At 47.0% G+C, this 10,961-nt stretch overlaps 1 long non-coding RNA gene across 1 annotated transcript; it reads left to right on the top strand.

Moving 5' to 3' along the window:
• The first annotated feature begins 4,767 nt into the window (after positions 1-4,767).
• Positions 4,768-10,513, top strand: LOC310712109. The gene is made up of 2 exons (XR_014528767.1): positions 4,768-4,885; positions 9,960-10,513. It is a non-coding gene; the product is annotated as an uncharacterized lncRNA (long non-coding RNA).
• Positions 10,514-10,961: the final 448 nt, after the last annotated feature.

Here is a 10,961-nt window from a genome sequence, read left to right as displayed (position 1 = left end):
CCTCACACCGCCGGGAACAGGTTGTATTGGGTTAAAGGGATTGAACTTGGCGGGAGGTCGAGCCACTGATCCTTGGAGCGCGTTGTTTCCCTGCTTGCCGTGCGGGCGCTTTCCGGGCGCTTTCCGTTTCTCTTGCGGGGTTTGCCTTCGCCTACTGGCTGCCCTGCAGTTCGATCGCGGGTTCCGGCAGACCTTGCCTTTCAGGGCCAATCCACACCGTCGGTAGGCAACGGGATAGCTTTGCGGCCGCCATTTTGGGTGGCCACGTGGCCCTTTAGCGGCGGCCATTTTGGGAGAGGCAAGCCACGTGGGAAATAAGCCTCCTTTGTGCGTAAAAAGTGAGAAAGGCTTTGGGAGAAGGGCTGGCCTGCTAGCTCCATTGCTTTAAGGCAACAGTCTGTTATTATTTAACATCAGGAATTTCGTTGACTGCTACCACGTTTAACGAAGGGTTTCATTAAGCGACAGTACTATTTAAAGTGCTTGAATTGGGAAAACAGTTTATCTGAGGTGCTTGGTTTTGTGATATTATTATCGTTATTATTTTCTTTAGTTCTGATTGGGTTTTTCCAGCAATTCATTCCCAAGGCACCTCATCTCCATTAAATAATATTTTAATAGTTTAATTCAACGCAGACGAGCCACCTCCGATCGTTTATTGATATTCTAATTTGATTCTAATTTAGCGTAGGGGGATCTCATTAGCAAGTTAAAGAGTGTATCAATTTGGCTGGTTGGTTTAAATTCGGAAAGATTCAAGGGATTTAAGTGCATAACTGAATTAATTGCTGGGGATTTTAACTGCATAAGGTGCTGCATAAATTAAGGTTCTGCATAAGGTAGGGGCCATTGTAATTACGTTATTGCTTCTTTAAGGTCAGTTCATATTAATTTGGTGATTGCTTGAAATTCATTTGGTGAACCAGGTGCAACAGCAGTTTAATTAAAGTGCTTTAGCATCTCACGGTCATACTTAACATATAGATATAATTAATTTGATTAGGTGCTTGCATTGAAAATCAACTCATTTGGCTTCCACAAGACAATTTACCTGCCTGCTCTAATTTAAATAGAAGTCAAGGATATAAGAAGCAGGAGCCTTAAGTTCCAATATTTTTCATTGCTTTACTTGCTCTTAACGATTTCTAATCGCGACATAGTTGCAATCTATTCGACAATACATAGAAAAACAAATAAATAAACAGTATACATATATAGTAAAGCGCTCTTTGGTGGGTACCCAGGGAAGACAGTTCTGAGCAATTGGGTCGAGTGCGGACAATACTGAGCTAAAGTCATTGTCTGGTGTTACTGGTGTGCACAGTATTGAACAGGAGTGGTTGGGTGTGTTAACTATCATTCCATTAAGGTTTGCTAGGGCAGACGATACCGAGCTACGCACATTGGCCGTACTACGTGGTTGGTTTCTCATTGATCAAGATAAGCAAGCATCTAGATCGCATCATGTCCGGTCAAGGTAACCAAGTAAACTCCACCGCGGCTGGAGGGCCTCAGGGGAATCTCGAGGAGCCCCAACCTTTCGTAATCCCAAGTAACCCTCAAGCCTTGGCAGATTTTTTCACAGCATTTCAAGATTTCTATAGGCATAGATCTTCAGGACAAGGGGCAGCGACACCGGCAGCTCAAGTGACAGCAGCACCAGGACTGGCGCCAGGGGCACCATCGACAGCGGCACCAGTGGTGGCGGTACCTGGGGCCGAGGCACCAAGAGCGTTCACACAGGATTTCATTCCAGACACACAACTTAACGAGGTGCAACTTCCCGGCACTTCTGCAGCCGCGGTGGCAGCGCTGAAAGCAGCCAAGGAGTCAGCGCCTCGACCCAAAAGGAATACCCGGGCACAGTCAACCGGCCCAGGCAGGGCAAAAGGGGCCCCAAGGGGAGGCAAAAAGGGTAAGGCTTGCGTTCATTGTCCTGGGACTACTAATCTGCAAAAGGATCCAGGTGTTCCAAGTCTCTTTCAGAGCCCACCGCTGCAGTCAGCACCAGCCGAGGGTGCCTCAAGTTCTTCTTCCGACGAGGAAGCCCAGGGGACGCAAGCAGCGCAGGCGGTAGCCGCTCCGGATCAAGCTATTCCTGAGAGCCACTCGGGGAAGAGGAAAGAGAAGAGGAAGCACACCTCAAAGAAGAAGAAGAAGTGCAGGCATTCGGATTCAGAAGATGATTCAGGTACCTCTTCTTCTTCCGATTCAGACAGCGATGCTCCTAGGGTGGAGTACTGGGGCCACGGGGAGGACGTTATGGGCCTTCCTTTATGGGTGCATGAGAGGAGGGCCAATTTCTACAGGAAATCCTTTAACGGGACCCTCGAGTGGAGGGATGGCGCATTGCTGCAGGATGTCAAAACGTCCACTAATCTCTCTACTGATTTTATCGTAGGCTCTCATTTATCTCCGAGAAAGAGGAATAAGATCCTCAGTGGTGAATTTATAGATATTTTCAGGCTGATACCACCAGCTAAGCTTATGGGTAGAGGGGAGAAAAAACGCAAGTATGGTAATCGCAAGTACAGGACACCCAGACCCGAACGTACTTTTGACAACTGGCTTGACGGGTTCCAGGTGTTTATGGGCGTCGTCAGCGCGGCTTATCCGAAGCGGGCGATGCATTTGGTTGCGTATTTGGCTCATGTCAGGAGGGCGCGGGATTTAGCGGGGGATGTTGCTGCCCTAAATTATGATGAAGATTTCCGCAGAAATGCATCACAGCTGTCTTCCACGCGCTGGGACCTGAGGGACCAGAATTACTGGTCAGAACACGTGGGTCCCTTCGTTGAAAAGAAGCCCCAGGATTCGTCAAGAGCTTGGAAGACCGCTCCAAAGCAGAGGCGGCTGTGCTGGGAGTACAACAAGGGGGTTTGTGCACGGGCTGTCTGTAAGTACAGCCACGAGTGCGAAAAATGCCTCGGTAACCACCCTGCCACTGCCTGCATCAAAGGAAGGCAGCCCTTTCGGGGTGGGAGAGGCGCCTATAACCAGGGACCGAGAGGTGGCCATGGGGCACCATTTGGACCCCAAGGTGGCAGACAGTAATTTCAGCCTGGGCTTAGCCTGGTCCCCTATCAAGTTGTCCCCGCTAAAAAACCTCTTAGACCTTTACCCTAACAAGACAGCAGCACAATACCTATGGGAGGGCTTTAGTATCGGTTTCAGGATCCCTGTAGCCTATCCCCCCAATTCAAGCGATCCTCCAAACCAAAAATCGGTGAGGGAGATGCCCGAGGTTGCCCAAAAGAAAATTAGTAAGGAAATAAAAGCAGGAAGGGTAGCCGGCCCCTAACTTTCCCCATTAATCTAGCCCTTTAAGCCTGCTCGAATAATTGTGTCTGCAGGCAGGCAGGCAGAAAACTTTTCTTTTCGCATAACACTGGAACTTAGGTAAAGGGACCCCTGACCATTAGGTCCAGTCGTGGCCGACTCTGGGGTTGCGGCGCTCATCTCGCTTTATTGGCCGAGGGAGGTGGCGTACAACTTCCGGGTCATGTGGCCAGCATGACTCAGCCGCTTCTGGCGAACCAGAGCAGTACACGGAAACGCCGTTTACCTTCCCGCCGGAGCGGTACCTATTTATCTACTTGCACTTTGACGTGCTTTTGAACTGCTAGGTTGGCAGAAGCAGAGACTGAGAAACGGGAGCTCACCCCGCAGCGGGGATTCAAACCGCCGACCTTCTGATCGGCAAGCCCAAGAGGCTCTGTGATTTAACCCACAGCACCACCCGCGTCCCTCACTGTAACTTATGGACATCCAATAATGAAGCTGAATGCCAGAGGATTCAGGACAGTTAAAAGAAAGCCCAGTGTTAAACTGTGCAAGGAAACACCTTACATTTGTTTCATTAATAAAATCACGATGGTGTTTATTCACTCTAGCCTTTCTAAGCAACCATTTTCCCTGGCCACCAACTTGGATGGCTTTAAAATATTAGACAAATCTAAGGAGGAGGATGACTCTACTCTGGATCGAGTGACCCTTGAGTGTTGGAAGATTCAGGAAAGTCCTTCAAGCAGTGCATAGTTAAACTACGGAACTCCCTGCCACAGGAAACAGTGATGGCCACCAACTCAGATGGCTTTAAAAGAGGATTAGGCAAGGAGGATGGCTCTATTCTGCCTCCACAGTTGGAAGCAGCAATGCTTCTGAATACCAGTTGCTGGAAACCGCAGGAGGGGAGAGCTGGTCTTGTGTTCGAATCCTGCTGGCTGACTCCCCTTGGCAGGCATCTGCTTGGCCCCTGTGGAAACAGGATTCTGGATTGGATGAGCCGCAAGGGCTCTTCTTATTTTCTTACGCTCCAGGGGTGGGCAGTAAAGAGGAACAGCTTAAGCCAACCCTCTTTCCTAATCGGAGAACAGGCCAGCAGTTGCTTGCAGGACTTTGGACAAGGAGTTCAGAACAGCCTGTCCCTCCCCGCTCCCTCCCTTCATAGAATCATAGAATCATAGAGTTGGAATAGACCACAAGGGCCATCGAGTCCAACCCCCTGCCAAGCAGGAAACACCATCAGAGCACTCCTGACATATGGCTGTCAAGCCTCCGCTTAAAGCCCTCCAAAGGAGGAGACTCCACCACACTCCTTGGCAGCAAATTCCACTGTCGAACAGCTCTTACTGTCAGGAAGTTCTTCCTAATGTTTAGGTGGAATCTTCTTTCTTGTAGTTTGGATCCATTGCTCCAAGTGTCCGCTTCTCTGGAGCCCCCCACATTTCCTGAAAGAGCCTATCCCCCCGAAATGGATGCTCTGTGCATCTTCTCTCCCCGCTGTGACTCAACTGCCCTTAAGATCCTCCATTCTGGGACAGACGTTTGCACCCTGCAACCTCCAGGCCGCACACCCGATGAACTGAGCCAGGGTTTCGGAAACGTGAGGTGTGTGTTTCTGCGTGCCTAGTGTTTGCCAAGGCCTCCAAGCTCCCAACAGGGAGGGTCACTGGGTCAGGAAGCATGGGTGGGGGGGGTTGCTGAGTGGTCATGGCCATCCTTCTGCCCTCCAGGGCTCCTGCCCCATTGCTGTGCGACTTCGTCTGCAAAGATGGACCACCTGTTCTTGAGAAACACGGGGGGTTGATGCGTTTCCCCCCAGAAACCAGCTCCCGTCTGATTTGCAAACGAAAGCCATATTCAAAGTTGTTCAAGGTTGTTATAAGAAAAAACTGCTCCTTTTCCCTTATGGGGTATCCAAGAGCCCATATAGAGTCCTTACATTAGGTTCCCTATTGGTAGGAGAAAATAACAGAGGCCAGCCAGAGAATATTGAGAAGCAAAGCAGCTAGTAAGCCTGATCTTTATTTAACTGTTGCAATAGGGACCCCACTCACCACACGCAGGAGGGAGGAGGAACCCAGAAAAATGGTGTGCAAGCCCTTCTAGAGACTTTTGAAATTGCCCACCCTGTAACTCAAGACCACAGAAGGAGGCAGTCTACAGCAGAAATCCTGTCTGCCAAGAAACCAGTTAATGATCACATTGCTTTACCTAGAAAGCCTGGGCATTCTTTTGTGATGGTTAATATTTTAGTTCAGTGGTGTCCAGACTTTTTTCAAAGAGGGCTGAAGGATTGAAATTGTTGAGCTTTTTTTTATGATTTCACCCCAAAGTTGTTGAGAGCTTTTTCAGAGTTGGAGGTGTTTTTAGAATTTTACCCCAGGAAATAAACTGCCACGGGGGCTGGATTAATCCGAACGATTAGGCCCCCGGAACAGACTTTGGACATGCCTGCTTTAGTTCATGGGTAGGCAAACTAGGGCCCGGGGCCCAGATCCGGCCCAATCACCTTCTAAATCCAGCCCACTGACGGTCCAGGAATCAGCGTGTTTTTTCATGAGTAGAATGTGTGCTTTTATTTAAAATGCATCCCTGGGTTATTTGTGGGGCATAAAAAATTGTTCTTTTCTCCCCCCCCAATATAGTCCGGCCCCACCACAAGATCTGAGGGACAGTGGACTGGCCTTCTGAGAAAGTTTGCTGACCCCTGCTTTAGTTCCTGACTCCAGGTCACAGGCTCACCCTATTCACCCACAAATATGCCCTTAATATGCAAGCACAAAGACAATGGGGAAGCTTTTCCCATTTTCCTCTCTTACTGCATAGGAATATTTGAGGTCAAAATGGCTTCAGGATTGCTCTCCTGTAGTATTTCAGACACGTGGTTTATATACTTGTGTTTGCCTTTGTTGTAAACAAAAAAAATGCCCTTTTCCCTTATGGGGTATCCAAGAGCCCATATAGAGTCCTTACATAGGTTCCCTATTGGTAGGAGAGAATAACAGAGGCCAACCAGAGAATATTGAGAAGCAAAGCAGCGAGTAAGCTTATTCTTTATTGATCTGCTCCCCTCACAAGCAGGAAAGGAGGAGGACCCAGAAAAATGGTGTGCAAAGCCTTATAAAGACTTGAAATTCCCATCCTTGTAGATCAAGACCACTCCCAGAAACATCATACATACATCACAGAAGGGGTGTAACCTAAGACCACCCCTCAGATACATCATACCTACATCACAGAAAAGGCGGTCTAAACAGAAATTTAAATATTGTTTATCTCTTGTCCTTGTTTATCTCCTGTCTGGCAGGTTTCTTGATTGGATTGCCTGGGGAGCCTGGCCAGTCTTTTGTAAGGATAAATACTTAGTTCCTGGCCAGGTCACAGGCTCACACCTTATTCAAACACAGACATACCCTTAAGACAGGATTTGTGAAGGAAAAGACAATGGGGAGGCTTTTCCAGTTTGACCTTGCAGAGAAAACATTTGCTCAGTTTAGGAATCAGAATGGTTCCAGGTTGGCCTTCCTGTGCTGATCTATGTATGTGCTTGGTTGGTACACTTATGAACATTTCCATATATCTAAGACCATAAAATTCCTATTACACCTTGTACATTTATGAACATCTAATTTATATATTTGAGACCTTAGAATGCTTAGAACAAAGTTAAGCTCGCGTGTGTTTGAAACAGCCACTGCTCATGCGCAAAGGGCAAGGAAACCATATTTGACATGTGCAAAGACCTCCTTGTCCCTTCTCGGCTATGTACTATGAAGTGTTAATGAGGATGACCTCGCTGGCTTTAAGCCTCTCGTGTGTACATAGGCTTAAATCTGATGAACCTGCGATGCTCGGTTTATGGCTCTAGCAGAGGTGGTGAGTATTTGCAGCGATTTAATTCATCAATCTCTGCCCCACCATTTAAGAGCAATTTTGATAAATTGTCCTGATAAACGAGACTTAGCACCTTCCTCTCTCCAGTCCTCTCTCACGTGCCAAGCAAGCTGGGTCGTCTTCCAGCTCTGCCTTGGCTCCTGGTTATTTAATGAATTTATACACACACACACACACACTTTGATGTGGAAGCATTTCTAGAGAGGCGCAGGTGAAAAGTCAAGCAGAACAACTGCAGCAATCAAACCTATAGACCAGGGGTAGGCAACCTAAGGCCCGTGGGCCAGATGCGGCCCAATCGCCTTTTCAATCTGACCTGCGGATGGTCCGGGAATCAGCGCATTTTTACATGAGTAGAAAGTGTGCTTTTATTTAAAACGCATCTCTGGGTCGTTTGTGGGGCCTGCCTGGTGTTTTTACATGAGTACAGAGGTACCTTGGGTTACATACACTTCAGGTTACAGATTCCGCTAACCCAGAAATAGTACCTCGGGTTAAGAACTTTGCTTCAGGATGAGAACAGAAATCGTGCTCCGGCGGCGCAGCAGCAGCAGGAGGCCCCATTAGCTAAAGTAGTGCTTCAGGTTAAGAACAGTTTCAGGTTAAGAACAGGCCTCCGGAATGAATTAAGTACTTAACCTGAGGTACCACTGTAGAATGTTTGCTTTTATTTAAAATGCATCTCTGGGTTATTTGTGGGGCATAGGAATTTGTTCATTCCCCCCCCCCCGCCCCCGCAAAATATAGTCCAGCCCACCACACGGTCTGAGGGACGGTGGATCGGCCCATGGCTCGAAAAGGTTGCTGACCCCTGCTATAGGGAATGAGACTCTTAATCACAGGGTCGTGGGTTCACGCCTCATGTTGGGCAAAAGATTCTTGCCTTGCAGGGGGTTGGACTAGATGACCCTCATCGCCCCTTCCAACTTTACAATTATATGATTCTATGCAGTGCTTGTTTTCTCCTAAAGAATGTTTAGGGGTACTCTCATTTTCCTAAACCTGTTGAAATACTGCCCCACAACGAGGCCAAACTTAGATTCACAAAATGTTTAGGGGTATGCTTATCCCTGCGTCCCCCCAGAAAAAAAGCACTGTTTCTATGATTCTGTTGGTATATGGCACACATTTTTAAGCAGGAAGAATCCCAGCAATGGCAGTCTACCCCCTCACAGAGCTATAGTTCCCAGTACCCATAAAAAAAACTACCATTCCCAGGATCCTTTGTGGGACTAACCGCCTAGGTTAGGCATCCCCAAACTTGTCCCTCCAGGTGTTTTGGGACTACAACTCCCATCATCCCTGACCACTGGTCCTGTTAGCTAGGGATGATGGGAGTTGTAGTCCCAAAACATCTGGAGGGCTGAGTTTGCCTATGCCTGCCCTAGGTGGATCTACAGTGGTGCCTCGCAAGACGAAAAGAATCCGTTCTGTGATTCTCTTCGTCTAGCGGTTTTTTCGGCTTGCGAAGCAAGCCCATTGACGGATTAGCGGATTAGCGCTATTAGCGGCTTTTAGCGGCTTATCTGCTGATCGGATCAGCTGATAAGCGGCTTAGCGGCTTAGAAAAGGGGGGGGGACCCCACAGGAACTCGCAAGGCATTGTCGTCTTGCGAAGCAAGCCCATAGGAAATTCGTTTTGCAAAGCACCTCCAAAACGGAAAACCCTTTCGTCTAGCGGGTTTTCCGTCTTGCGAGGCATTCGTCTTGCGGGGCACCACTGTACACACAGGGGGGAAATGCTATAAATAAGTCCAAAATTAAAACATAACACCACCACTACTAAGGAAAATCGCTTAGAAATTATAATTTTTTTGCCCCATATGGTGTTGCAACTTTAAAACATATTCAAAACACTTTCTTGACTAATGTAGCTGAGTCCCCTTGCCACACCGTACAATTAAATGGTATCATATCGCTTTAAACAATGATACCACTTTAATTCCTCCAAATAATTCTGGGGTCTGTAGCTTATGGCCTCTGAGAGTTGCTAGGAGGCTTCCCCACTATTCCCCTTCAAAGAGCTACAATTCCCAGAGTGGGTTAACTATCATTCCCTCTTTACAGAGAACTCAGAAGAGTGCGGATTTCGAAGGAAATATGTGTTTTGGATCACAGACACCCACCCCCCCCCAAATTGTAAGCTGCATAGGCCCACCATTAAATTCCAGATGGGAAACCTAGCCAGATGGGTGGGCTATTATTATTATTAAACCTGAATGGAATTTCTCCCTCAGATGCAACGAAGCAGGCCTAGTTGCATCTGAGGACAACAGGCCAGGCTTGGGTTGTGGGTCAGCTCAGGTGATGTCATTATTCTTACTATTATCATTGTTTTTTATTTGTATGTTTCCTTTCCCCCTGACGGAGACTCAAGGTGGCTTACAGCTAAAATAGAAACAGTCAAAGCATAGCAGGGAGGAGAAGCAATCATTCAAAAACAACAACACATTAAATGTTTATAAACTATACATGCTCTATTAAAACATACAGATGTTTTTTCTACAATGAAGCAGTATATAAATTTTATGAATTAGAAAACATCACGGCACCACCAGCCCTTTCTTTTTAAAAAATAATTTTTATTTAAAAAATATTTTTACACACACAATTGTTTACATTTAACCATAGTGCGTATCAGTACATTTATGGGGTTCCCCGAACCCCCGGACTTCCCCCTCCCATGGCTTCCAAACTCTATCTTCCTTTTTTACTGCATCTAATTACATTTATCTAAATTATTACACTTCGGTTTTATCCTTTGTCGTTTTCCATTACAGGTGCTATATCGAACCTGCTAACGTAGTTAAATGTTTACCGTGCAACACCAGCCCTTTCATTGAGACACCATCAGTTCCCAAAAGCCTGTTGGAAGAAGAAAGCTTTCACCTGCTGGCGAAAAGGACAGCAAGGAGGAAGCCAGTCTAACTCCTCTACGGAGGGGATGGCAAAGTTGTCTGGGAGGAGCCACCACCGAGAAGGCCCTCTCCTGCGAACCCACCAAGAGTGCCTGCGAGGGTGGCAGCACCGAGAGAAGGGTTTCCCTGAAGATTTCGGAGCCTGGGAAGGTTTGTATGAAGTGTCCTACCTGGACCCTGAGATCATCTTCCGAGGCCCTCCTTCATTTGCTTCCTCCTTGAGAGGGTGGCAGCGCAAGAACAGGGCCTTCTCTGCAGTGGCTCCCCATCTGTGGAATGCTCTCCCCAGGGAATTTCGCCTAGCACCTTCATTAGACACGTTTAGGTGCCAGGCAAAAACGTTCCTTTTTTAACCAGGCCTTTGGCTGATCTGTTTGACATCCTATACCCTTTTAAAACGTGGCTTTTTTATGGAAGTGAGGCATCTGATGAAGATCTGCATTTTAAAATGAGCTTAAAAAAATATATTTGTAAATGTTTGTATCTCTCATTCTCTCATGCCAGATAGAAACCAGCTGGGTGCTTTGGCAGATGTTTTCCTAAACAGGGCCCCACTGATCTATAAGCGGGAGACGAGCGCCTCAGGGTTGTAAAAGGAAATTACAGGCTAGGAGCAAAAGGTCACACTGACCATACAAATTACAGAATACAATCAAGCTGCAAAGACACAATTAAGAGCTGGTAAATAGTAAGAATTATTGTGCCTCCCATTAAAACTTGAGCCACATCTTCATAAGGTTAAAAAGGGCAAGAGCTAATGGGAACAGCAGCTGGCTGGGAAAACCGAAGAGGCTTCTGGAAACTGTTTTTATTAAATTCCTTTTTACTAAGTTCCTTTCCTTCTAAAAATCTATCTATGTTATG

The sequence above is a fragment of the Podarcis liolepis genome (genome assembly GCF_965112155.1).
Source record: "Podarcis liolepis genome assembly, chromosome: 7".
Taxonomy (NCBI): domain Eukaryota; kingdom Metazoa; phylum Chordata; class Lepidosauria; order Squamata; family Lacertidae; genus Podarcis; species Podarcis liolepis.
This window is presented reverse-complemented; position numbering and strand designations above follow the sequence as displayed.